Consider the following 13342-nt stretch of genomic DNA (forward strand, 5'->3'; position numbering starts at 1 on the left):
GCGGGGGGCCGTGCTGCCCGGCATGTAGGATCTTAGTTCCCCAACCAGGGATGAAAGCCGTGCCCCCTGCAGTGGAAGCGCCGAGTCCTAACCACTGGACCCCCAGGGAAGTCCCTGGATACTGACTTGATGAGGGTGGAGGTCCCAGTTGAGAGGTGGCTTTGACTGACAGGCTCTGGAATTTAAATCTCATCCATAGGTAACTGGGAGGAAACAGGATTCTGGAGCAGGGAAGTAACAAGATGAAAACAGTGCTTGCAAAAGACCTTTCTGCTTACCAAGTGGACTGGTCTGAGAGCAAAGACTAAGGCAGGCTCACGAACAGATGGCGAAGTCAGGAATGGAGCTGTCTGGTGACAAAGAGATGACAATGCAGATGCATGGGGCACATGGAGGGTCCGCAAAGCTTGACGCCTATACAGGCACGTGGGGTAAAGAACCAGGAGTCACGCCATGGGGCGTCCTTCCAGAGGAAGGTCCTTCCACTGACCGTCCTGGTCAAAGCTGCCTCTCTTTGACCAAGGATGATGTTGAGCTCAGCTTTAAGTGTGTCCTACAGAGAATCAGACCCACAAGACTCAAGTAACGGCAAGAGATCAGTATTTCTGGTCACTGACGGACCAGTGCTCTGTGAAGCATGTCCAAACACCACCCAAAGACCAGGGGCAGAGAAAGTGGCTTCCCCTCCTCAGCTAAACAGGAGGAATTCCCCAAAGAAGAAACGCAGATTAGGAGGATTCTCAGGTTTCTGTTATATCTATGAACCCAGGTACGTAACAAAATAACAGAACTGAGTATTTAACGTACTTTTATCCTAGGGGTCTTTGTTATGTTCAGGCTGCTATAACAAAACGCCACAGACTAGGTGGCTTATGAACAACAGATGTTTATTTTCCACAGTTCTGGAGGCTGGATGTCCAAGATCACGGTGCCGGCACGGTCGTATTCTGGTGAAGGCTCCCCTCTGGGCTGCAGACTCCCTGCCCCATCCTCACGCGGCGGAAGGGGTAAGGCATCTCCCCGGAGCCTCTTCTGTAAAGGGCATTAATCCCTCCCATTCATGAGGGCGCCACCCTCAGGACTTCAGCACCTACCAGAGGCCCCATCTCCTAACTACCTCCCCGTTGGCCACCAGGAGTGCAACATATGAATTTGGGGGGGACACACACACTGAGACCACAGCCCTGGGCTATCGTGCGTGGACCAGTGTGGAGAGGACACTCCATGTTTCTGAACGTCGCTGAGTATTCAGAACGCATAAACACTTTCTCAATCCGCAGTGAGGCAGCAGACACGGAGCAGGCTGGAGAGTGAATGTGAAGGTCTAATCCCTCAGTAGGTGTCCTCCTCTCTCTCTAATGAGCATGCTCTTATGGGGCCCTCAGCCAACTTTCCTGTTCCATTTATGACCCCATCACTATAAAGAAACCAACTGGTGTGAAAGGTCTGGGGTCTTATAGAAGAGGTGGACCTGGGTTCTACACCCAGCGTGTGTCTGGTCACATGGTTGCCCTTTATATGAGGTTAACCTCTTTGATTCTTGTACCCCTGTCTACACCATGAAGACTCTACACCTTCTCTGCAGGCACGTGACGCTTCCAGCAGTGGGTCCCAGAGCAGGCCTTCCACAGATGACGGCCTTAACTTTTCTGCTGGTCTTTGTAGAAAAGCAATGCCCCCGTTGGCAATGAACTAACTTAAAGTGTAACAGCCATTAATAATGAACAACAACAAAGTATGCACACACAGCAACCTACAGAATTTGTCTTTCATTTGATTTCAAAAAACAGCATTTTAAATATGCCAAATAAAACGGTAATTTAGTAATTTAAATTGTAATCAACAGTGGCTTCTTGAACTTCATAATAAATGTGTGTTAAATCCTCACAAGTAGAATCTGCGTACAGGGGTATTTATTTTATTTTATTTTTTAAATTATTTTTTTTTGAAGATTTTCTGATGTGGACCTTTTTTTTTTTTTTTTTTTTTTTTGCGGTACGCGGGCCTCTCGCTGCCGTGGCCTCTCCCGTTGCGGAGCACAGGCTCCGGACGCGCAGGCGCAGCGGCCGTGGCTCACGGGCCCAGCCGCTCCGCGGCACGTGGGATCTTCCCGGACCGGGGCACGAACCCGCGTCCCCTGCGTCGGCAGGCGGACTCTCAACCACTGCGCCACCAGGGAAGCCCTGATGTGGACCATTTTTTAAGTCTTTATTGAGTTTGTTACAATATTGCTTCTGTTTTTTCTTTTGCTTTTTTTTGGCCCCGAGCCTTGTGGGATCTTAGCTCCCCAACCAGGGATCGAACCTGCACCCCCTTCCACTTTGCATTGGAAGGCGAAGTCTTAATCACTGGACCACCAGGGAAGTCCTGTGGGGAGGGGTATTTATTTTAGAGAGGGAAATATCCTTATATCTATCCTTCCAGAAGCCTATAGGATCTTCGTGAGCAAGGGGAATAAAACAACTGAAATCCCAGCTGCTTTTTCCCAAGGATGCCCCCTCCTCTCCCTCTTCTTTTTTAAAAGGCAGCGAGCCCGGTCAGGGGGTCTCGGCAGCGGCCTGCTCTCCCCGGCCCCAGGAGACCTGCTCAAGGTCAGCCGAGCCGGCTTCGAGGAGCCACCTGATGGACCTGGTGGAACCTGAGCTCTGAGTCACTCGCTTGGCAAAGAACTGATGCAGGAAAAGGCAGAAGTCAGAGATGCTGGCGCGAAAGGTAGATGAGTCACAGAGGGGAAACAGATCCCTCTCTGCGGAGGACCAGCTTCAGGAAACACTGAGATGGAGAAAAGGTGTTTGTGGCAAGCTAGCAGGTATTCTTGGTCAGGACCATTTAACACACAAACAAAACTGCAAGACTGCTTTTGCGCCCGGCAATCTCAAGTCCCCTGAACTCACACTGGAAAAGAACAAAACTCCATCCCAGAGAGGTTTTGAAAATGGCGACTTTCCGGGAGAAACTGAACTTTATCAATTATTTCAGTTTGATTAAGATAATGAGCAAGTAAAAACAAGGGAAACGTTGTAACTTACTTCCTGAAACTGCAGTCACCTGAATACTGCACAGAGGTTGGTAGCTGCGTGCCCCTTGAAAGGGGACTTACATGTACATTACATAGGAGGACTGAGGTTCTAGGTTGAAAAAACTCAAAAAAGTTTGATTCAAAGCACATTACAAGGTCATTTCATGCCTACATTTTCTTTTTTAGTTTCCTAAAAGAAGGGACCACTTTTAAAAAAAGACCCATCTGGTACTTTTAAAACATAATAACCTTAAATACACGTATTGAGGAGTGGTGAAAAATGCTGATGACAATAATAATACATATTCTTTATAAGGCGACTTATCTGTCATTTATAAACTCAGAAAAGAGCAAGTTTTCAAGAACTTTAAATGTGAAAATAGCCTAAAACAATTGAAAACATTTGGATAATATGACAAAAACCATGCTTTTCACAACCATCTTTAGAGCACCGTTTTGTTTGTTTCTATCTTCTTTAGGGGAAACTGGTATGAAAACGATTTAAAGTAACCAGCACACAGAGACCTGGCATTACTTGAGAATCAGACACAGGAGCCCAGACGTAGAGTCTACATAACCCAGGCGACACTGCGTTAATGAGTGACAGGGCTGAGTCCTTTCTAATCTTCCTGATGCAGGGCCTGGCCGAATAATAATATTGACAAAGCTCAAGACGATTATGCCTGTGAAGGCAACTCACTATCTGGTCCGGGAGGGAGGAAGGAGGGCCCCCCGCTTCTCCAGGCCGACCCTCTCCCCGGCACTTCCTGTGGCTGTGTCACGTGACCTTCCCCAAATCCCTAGGAGCGTGTTCGTATTCTTACTCGGCACGTGGGAAACTGAGGCTTAGAGGTGAAGTCCAAAGGCAGGGTTAGTAGGGCGCGGAGCTGAGTGTACACTCATGTCTACTCAACCTTGCAGTTCTTTCCTGGCCACTAGGGCTGCCAATTCACCTGCTGTCAGGATCCAGCTGGGTGGGAGGAGGGGTGCAGGAAATCCTGAGAGGGAACAAGAGGCCCCTGATTGCTGGGGACTTGTCCTGCTTTTAGCACTTGAAAGTCCCATGTTGCAGAAAACCTCTCGCTTGCGGGCAGATTGAGATGGGGGGCTCCTATCTCGGTTTGAGTGGGGAAGACAGGCCCTGTTGGAGACGACCCCCATTAAACCCACCTGTGCAGAGGTGCAATTCTACGGGCTGGGGGCTGGGGATGGGAGATGCTGAGTTCCCTCCGGCCAAGGGGAGCCCAGGGCTTTCACATCAGCACTTCTTATATCTGGGATAAGATGGATGGATTTCAGTGTGTCTCACTGATATGTGCTGTTGCCTTTTTCTTTAATCCCTCCTTCCACAGATTGCAGAATTCCATCTGGCAGAGGCTGATTCTTATTTGTCAGCCTAAGTTAGATGCTAAGATTCCAGGAGACCAACACCGTCTACCCAACAAAGTTCTGCATGACGGAACGATAACCAGCTACAAAGTGCATGGCGTGCTATCCAGGTAACGGTACGTTACATGTGGATGCTGGAAGAGAGGCTCGAGGATAGCTTAGCTGTCAACCAAACCAAAGCGTGTGGTCACTCGGGAACATGGGTGCCGAGGCTAAGACTTGGTGACCTCACAAGGGCTGCTCTTTACCGCGTGTCAGGTCCTTGCACACGTGAGTTAACTGGAGAGCTGTCTGTCAATTTCCTAAACATTCTCAACTTCCTCAGTTGGTGACACTGAGCTCTCAGCCCCTCTGTCAAAGGGGAGGAACCATCTTGGACCTTGACCACTGCTCATCCACTTCCTCAGGTCCTTCATGGGAAGACGGGTCCGGCTAAAGGATGTCTCCAGGCTCGCCATCAGGAAGGAATCCGGTGGCGTGGACGTGGGACAAAGCACCCAGCAATGTCCTTTACGGACACACACATTCCCACGTCTGCTGACTGTCCTCCAACACCTGCCCCCTCCTCTCGGTCTGTCCCCTGGCTGACATCTAGGTTCTGCCCTCCTGACGGGACCTCCCTAGGGAGGCCATCCTGCAAACACCTCTGTGCCCCAAGCTCCCAGGCATCTGCTGTTGGCCCCACAGCATCAGGGCTGCCAGAAAACACCACCTCACTCCCCAAAAGCACAGACAGTGTACTTTGCACTGGAGTGTAAAAACGTTCATGTTTTAGATACCGTTTTCAAATCCATGCACTTCTAGATACCAGGGAGATTACTAGTAAATATTACACAGCCCTTAAAACACCAGAACTGCTGGGAGACACGCAGACAACATATCACGGAAACCCCTGGGGAAGGAAATCATCATCACTGTTATTTCGGTCCTGCAGGCCCTCAAAGGTGGGACTCCTTTTTGCCAGACAGCCAAATAGCTGAAACTTCAGCCTCTTTGTCGTAGTGTAACATGACGTAGGTTTCCAGAGAGAATCAATACCTTCTGCTGAGAATGGATCAAAGCGACGCAGTACACTTACTTGAAAGAGGACTGAGTATTTTACGAATTGCAGGCAGAAGTCACAGGGAACCCTTCCTCTCTTCAAGTACTCTCTGCTGCACGAAATATCTAAAAACAGAGAAAAGAAAAGATCGCTATTGCTTTTTTATTTGACAAAAAATAGGCAGGCTATTAAATATATACAACAACAGACAATGAAAATTCTTTTCAAAATTGGTCAATAAATTTAAAAAAGCAGATAACGAACACGGGGGTAAACCAAACTGTGTTAGTTTTTACATACACATTTCAGTTAGAAGCTAAGTGTTTTGTTCACCTTGACTGGTTTCTGAAGGAGACAATTCACCGCAGATAGCAAGTATAAAGATAGGAGAATATCGACACCAAGTTGTGGGAAGTCACACAAACGAAGGTTGACAGGGCGTCATCTCATCCTCAGAACTGCTGCTCTACACACGGGAGTCCGCGCGTGCGCGGGGAGTGACAGGCCGTCAGAGTCTCAAAGGGCCTTAGAGCCCACCTGGGACAAACCCCACTTCAGTCCAGGACACAGAGCCCACTCAGGGCGAGGGCTCAGCACAGACCACCCAGCTGGCTGGGGCACCCTGCACAGCACTGCAGCCTGCCACGCCAGTAGCCATTCATTCATTCATTCATTCATTCCCTCTCCAGGACCGACTGAGCACTTTCTATGGACCAAGTTCTGTTCTAGGCTCTGGGGGTTAAGACCAAGGCTCTGACCTCCAGAGAGGGGAGACTAAGCGCAACAGATGCCGTCTTAGACTGTCCCCCTGGAAATGGCAGCTGGGGACACTTGAGCATAACCCCGACGGCACTGAGGGAACAAGCCTTGGGTCTACTGGGGAAAGCACCCTCCGAGTAGGGGGGCAGCCGGGGCCCCAGGCAGGAGGAATAAGGAGGCCGACGTGGCTGGAGCGGGGGCCCCGCGGACACACGGGAAGGCGGCTGAGTCTGTGGCCATGGATGAACCAACCAATGGAATGCAGGCAACGGAGGGCAGAACCTTGGAGAACGTCTATTTAAAAGGGGGGCAGAAAAGGCAGCTGGGAAGGAACATCCAGGGACGGGAAGCCAGCAGGGTTGGCTGCCGGCTCTGCAATCGGCTCTGATGGAGAATACTTCCAGCTCAGCGAGGAGGGCAGGGAAAGGACACAGGGAAAGACAGAGGCTGCTCTTCTGACGGGCTGTGCAAACGTCGGCGTGCAAGCCTGACAGGGCAGAACACTAGAGCATCTCGAGGTTGCTCTGACTGCAGCCCCCAAAGTATCGGAAATGCGGGGCCTGGTTCCATGTAGACATTTTCCTGGCAGCAAGAGCTAATGCAAGCGTGTGACCCTTAAGGAGGACTTCCCCTCCACGTCTGGCAAGATTGAAAATGTGTCTAAATTCCATCAAATGTATAAGGAGAGCAGAAGACCTTAATCATAGGAAGGTCAAGTGCAAGTGTCATATTCCAAGCCCAGAATTTACAAGCTTGTCTTTAACGGGCACATACAAAATAAACGACTGAAATAAATAAAAGAGCTAATTAAATAAATAAAACAGTCAACCGGCATCCCATCGCAAATGACTCCTGTCAATGCAAGCAGTTCCAAAAGCAATCCCTAAATTACTTAAGAGTACAACAGTAAGGAAGCTGTTTTGCGATGCCTTTACGATGCATCTTCAAATTACTGGATGCATTTAAAAAGTTTTTTCGAATCCCACGTGATATAAATCTATTGCAATAAAAATACTTCCAGGCAGCAATCTAGTGTGCGTTCTGAGGAGGGTTAGGAGGAGGAAGAAAAGACACGACAGTTCCTATTTATGACATTTAATATTACAGATCACACATAAGGCAATAGGGAGACTGAAAGTCCATATCAAAGAGGAACCAGGTCTGTGGCCCACCCTGGCTCCTACTTGACACTAAGAGCGCTGTACGTGGTGCAGAAGAGTTCTAGATCAAGCACCACTGCCCTCGTCCTGAGTCTTCACACCCCACCCCTGGCCACTCCTCCTCAGGATCCCCAAGCTGGCTGCCTCCCTTTGCCCCCTGCACCCCATGATTATTTATCGCACGGCCTCTCCCCCACAATCTGCCACTTTCTGCTGAGAGGGCTGCGCCTTCTTTCCTTTTTTAAGGCTTAGCACAGAACCTACCACACGGTAGGTGCCTGTAATTGTAGAATAAATAATGAAAGGAAAACTAGACACACTTAGATGAGGCCTAATGGCTCCTCAAACATTTTTCCAACCCAGGCAGGTTCTGGAGGATCGACCCTGAAATACTTCTCAGTTGTGAATGACGGGCCTCCCTCAGCGCTTTCGATGCCACAGATGCCAGGGGACCAGCCAGAGAGCCGCCTGCAGGCACCACCTGGCGACTCGTCACCCCATGCCCTGGACTGCGCCCCCCCTTCCTTTTTACTGTAACTTTCAGGCCCTGTTCAGCCCAGTTGCTTTGTGGCACATCACATTCTACATGGAAGAACTTTTCATTTTTAAACTGATTATCATTTTTCCTGCTGTCACTATAAGCCCCTGAAGAAAAAGTGAGAAAGTATCTCTTACAGCAGACAGTGTTTTAATTTTCAAATATATGCTTTATACTCTAGTTCATGCTAATAGACCTATTTTTGATTGGTCAGAAATGTCATTCATCCATAAAGAGTTATGGAATTATAGGCTGAGAGAGAACAAAATTTTAAAGTGCCCAAGACATTTGTTTTTACTTTCTAATCTCAGAAATACATAAAGATTCCCCTTCGTGTAGTTAAAAAAAAAATGTTAAGATGTGATTCATCTGAAGATAAAAGTGCAGATTTTGTTACTCTGCAAGAACATAAGTAACATTTTACTTAGTGCTATTAGAAAAATGCCCCTTTAGTGTATGTTAAGAGGCCCTCCGGGATATCATAGTAAATTACTACACAATATTCACACACGGTTATATTTATATTTACCTTCTTAAGAAGTTCCTTCTAGACACAGAAAGTCTTTTAAGATCCAAGCCGGAGAAGCAGCATCAGCCAGAACCACTTCCCACGGCTTCCCGTGACGCGGAGAGTCACACAGCTTGCGTTTGAGCAATAAATTACTTTTAAGGCAGCCGACTTCTTAGAAGGCTCTAAGACCAGGGTAATTTAGGAAGCGTTTCACGAGAGTAAGAAAAGGGAGAGGGGCAGACAACGAGGGGATCGCGTCAGCTTATTCTTCCCCAAGTGAGGGTCTAAGCCCGTGTGTGGATAGGACGTTATCTTCCACGTCTGCGCAGGGAGCACCTCCGGCACAGAATGAAGAGGCAGGAGGGCTCTGGGCAGGTGAGGAGGAGCAAAGCCCAGAACTGAGCTGCGCCCTCCGCTCCCCACCACGCAACAACCTTGCGAAACGTGACTGGGGCGTGGTTTGCGTCGTCGGGGCGTCCAAAGAGGAGGTCAGTGCCCCCCGCAGGGTGACCCCTCCGGTGCCCACTTCACCAGACACGGCATCTCAAAACCCAGACGCCGGATGACAAGGAACCACACTCCACTTTCTTATTACAGGCGACACCCTATCACAATGAACGAGAAACTTTCAGAATATTCCTTGTTCTTTTCTTCAAACTCTTATTGGGGAGAAACAGTACACCCCAGGAATGGATGAGGGAGGGAATTCGCAGGGGCTGAGGGTATGGATGGGGAGGGAAGCGCAGTTAGGATTCAGAAGTTTTCCTCGACCAAAGAACACGACGAACCCCTTGAACCAGATTATAGCTTCAAATCAAAGCAGCTCCTTGAACCCAATTCTGCAATGGCAAATGTCTGGCTTTTCAGGAGCAGGGAGATAATTCCGGACGCCTTCAGACACCAGCAGAGCTCTCCACGGATCCCAGACGCATGGTGGCAGCCAGCCAGCCGTGTGACTGGTGACTCAATACACAAGTTTCTGTGGTCTCCACCTTCCCGTACAGTGAGGACATCAATATTTAAGTTTGAGGGCTAAATGGTGGCAAGGGGCTCTTCCCGAATAAAACAGAACTCTACGGAGAAGGTACGCGGAGAAGCAGACACTCGCATTGCATTTGTTTGCATTTCTTTAAGCTCAGCCTTGGCCGTTTAAATATTTTTCCTTCTGAATGTATCATCTTTATCACAGAATTCAAGATGATTTATTGTTTGATTTGGAAAATCATCCAGGCAAGCATGAATAGAAATTTTAAAATGTTGTCAAACATAAGTCAAAGTGGCGAGAACCCCACCTTCTGTGATTTCAACTCCCCAAACAACATCCTTGTTAAACAAAGCCCGAGTCAAAAATTCTGTTCAGCACAGGCCGAATACACACCTAGGAAGTGTTTCTGGCAGAACGGGATATGCTAACATCCTCTATATGAAAAAAGCTTCATGAAAACTACAGAAGGGGAAACAAAGAGAACCATCCAAAATGAAGGCTGCACACATCTTTGAAGAAACAATGGACATTACTTCTGCTGAGACGCTGCGATGACACCAGGAGACCCGCTGCTCTGTCCTAATTAAAGTGTATTTCTCCGAACTCTCCTCCATGGCTCATTATTCAGGAGAGTCCGGACCCCATGCAAACAAAGTCGACAGGGCACTGAAACGCCCCTCCAAAGACACCTAAATGGATGCAACATCGGGCTTTCCTAAACAGCAGAGAACCAATAAGAAGCGCTCCCCAGCACATGCACTCTTGAATCCAGGTAAAAACAAGATTCCTACATGAAGACGGTAGCTGTCTACCAGCCCAGCCTTCTCCGGGAGGACATATTTTACATGGAACGCCGGAGAGCATGTGATATTAACAAAAGCAAGCTCCAACTAAACAGATGACATGATGCACACACTTCATTTCATGCATGGCCGTGTTTTTCAGGCGAGATAAAGACTCAAAGTAATTACCATGAACTGAAACTTCTTCCTTGATCTCCTCTGGCAGCCGGCAGTCGGTGACTGCCTTGCTCTCTCAACAAAGACGATCGCCTTCTCCTCGGTGCCTGATTCCTCCTGTAACGTTACCAGCTAAGCACCTCCGCCGTGGCCAGAACGCAGCAGAGTATCTCTGTATCCGTGTCTCCAATGCAGCATAAAGAGTACTGTGGAAACCTATCAAACCGGCGAGCAGCTAGTCTAGCAGCCAATGAGGGAGCGGCTCGGGCGGAATCCGGCACATGCTCTCTGAGGCTCAGGCTGTCACCAGCGTTTAGCAGGCTGCTAATCTAATTATAGCTAGTTTGCTAGCACAGAGCGATTGGAGCAAAGCACAGGAGCAAATTAAATTTTAATAAATGAAACCCCACAGACAGAATCATCTTGATTTCCTGTCATTTTGAGGATTAGTGTGTCACCTTATAAACCAGAAGTGGTTTTTAAAGTGCATTCTTGTTTTTCTTCCGATCTCGAGAAACAAAGAGTGGCTAAATTAATGTATGGTATAGCCAGTTTCCTTAAACTTAACAGGTTCCAAAGAATATGAAAAATAATGTATATATATATATATAATATATATATGTATAACTGAATCACTTTGCTGTACAGTAGAAATTAATACAACATTGTAAATCAATTATACTTCTATGAAATAAATTTTAAAAAATACTTCACAGATTCCAGCACTGAAGAATAAATAACAAAGTCAATAGTAGGAAGGTATTAGTGGTGGTGCTATAAAATCTGAGACTTCACTTTATTCACCCTGATTAGCAATTTGCCACTTATTTGTCCTAAAGTGCTAATCAGTCTCTCAATATAGGTTTGAAATACCCATCGTGGAAATGTACTTATTTCCACCCATCGTGGACAGGTACTAATCAAGGTGTCAAAAATCATCACCTTGACTACACTCATGAATAATAATTCAGAGGTACAAGAGATGGAAAAGGAATATCAGAAGTCACTGTAAAGGAAAAATTAAGGAAATCTGCCCACGGCACAATTTAATGGTAACAATAGTTCTAGAAGCTGAATCTTACAAGAGGCACAGGAGAAAACCATGCATTCCAATAGCCAGGCTGCCTGGATCAGCTACTCCCTCCTGGGTGACTTGGGGCTGGATGTCTCTGGGTCTCAGAGGCGAGAGTGGGAGGCACCCTGCAGCATCACTGCCAGAAGCAAATGAGCACTCAGCTCTCAGCGCAGGGCCTGGCACAGAGTGAGTTCTAAATTAAGCTATTATTAATAGCAGCAATCTCTTCACAACACCATAGTGTCTCCCTTCTTTTCTGGTATCAGACTATTCAAAAAAGAAGTATCTAAACTTCTCCAGTGTACAGCTTTGTCAGAAATACCACTTAGAAGTAATTAATGGTGACAAGCCAAGAGCAGTCCTGATTAATCATGCAGAACCATTATTGGCATTCACTGTAGTAACAAGCATTATTTCACCTACTTCTTTCTGGATATGCGTTAGTCACTAATTTCAGTTTATTCTATAGCAACCAATCTCAAAAGGAATTTTCAGGAAATTGGGGTTTAAAATTGCGTTTCGTTAATGATTTGCAATATAGATTAAATGCCATTATACATTTGAGAAAGTGTTTTCGATGGAATATAAATTGGGGCAAGTCTGTAATGAGGAGGTTGATTAAATTTAAAATGACGCATTTATGTGAAAAGGGGAGAGGAGAGAGGTCAGCTAGTCAAATGCAACTTTTGTCCCGTAACCATTTATTTATATTTGTTTTCCCTTCAAGTCATTTCTTCAATAGGTTCCACAAAATTAACAGTCCTCCAATGATATTAATCAAATCTGTTAATCTTGTTAAACTTCTTTTCTGTAATTCCCCCAAATCGGTATATGTTCTACCAGTCAAGTTCCAATCCAATGATAACATGCAAACTTCTCATTTCTGTAGTTATGCTGTGCTTTGGTTTTTCTTTGAAAACCTTTACAAAAAGCTGACATGCTCAACAGGCATTATGATTTGCTCTGAGGAACCAAATACTCTCAGGGGTTAATTAGTAGCTGTGGAAAAAAATACTAAGCGGCATCCTTTATCCTTCCATCTTTGGGTACCACAAACTGGATGGGAAATAAACTAAGGAAAGGAACAGCATGGCCCACAAACGTCAGGGGAAAGCACAGAAACTCATGGTCTATACATCCAAGAGTGAAAAAGTGTGTAGAAATGTAGACACAGACACCAACTGTGAGAAAAGATGATAAGAGACAAATTTTCTAAAATGGCTCTCACATGTGCTACCTTGAAGCAGTGTCCATGTGGATTATCAAACCGCCATCACCATTATCAGGAGATAAAACTTCCAGAGGAATTGGCTTCAGTGATTTGGCCTAAGGCACCGCTCCCTGGAGGCTGCCAGGATACAGCCTGGTACCACTCGCAGGCATTCGTCTGGGAAACGCTAACAGCTCTTCCTCTTCATGTAACAGACTGCTGGCTCAAAAAGGGGGCACTTTTAAAAAGCTGTTTGATTAATTTGTCTCGTTCCTGTTTTGTATAAGAATAACTGAATCACTTTGCTGTACAGTAGAAATTAATACAACATTGTAAATCAATTATACTTCTATGAAATAAATTTTAAAAAATACTTCACAGATTCCAGCACTGAAGAATAAATAACAAAGTCAATAGTAGGAAGGTATTAGTGGTGGTGCTATAAAATCTGAGACTTCACTTTATTCACCCTGATTAGCAATTTGCCACTTATTTGTCCTAAAGTGCTAATCAGTCTCTCAATATAGGTTTGAAATACCCATCGTGGAAATGTACTTATTTCCACCCATCGTGGACAGGTACTAATCAAGGTGTCAAAAATCATCACCTTGACTACACTCATGAATAATAATTCAGAGGTACAAGAGATGGAAAAGGAATATCAGAAGTCACTGTAAAGGAAAAATTAAGGAAAT

General features: G+C 46.3%; 1 protein-coding gene across 4 annotated transcripts in view; it reads right to left on the bottom strand.

Moving 5' to 3' along the window:
- The window catches only part of FAM110B (family with sequence similarity 110 member B), a 135307-nt gene that overhangs the window by 51776 nt on the left and 70189 nt on the right, over window positions 1-13342 (bottom strand). For 3 of the 4 annotated variants that reach the window (XM_028500748.2, XM_028500749.2, XM_055091326.1), the window contains one exon: window positions 5487-5575. The gene's annotated coding sequence lies outside the window, so the exon portion shown is untranslated. Of the gene's footprint in view, window positions 1-5486; window positions 5576-10374; window positions 10570-13342 lie in introns of those variants that run through there. The other variant, XM_028500750.2, reaches the window with a different exon arrangement.

Source organism: Physeter macrocephalus, chromosome 15 (genome assembly GCF_002837175.3).
Source record: "Physeter macrocephalus isolate SW-GA chromosome 15, ASM283717v5, whole genome shotgun sequence".
In the NCBI taxonomy this organism is placed as follows: domain Eukaryota; kingdom Metazoa; phylum Chordata; class Mammalia; order Artiodactyla; family Physeteridae; genus Physeter; species Physeter macrocephalus.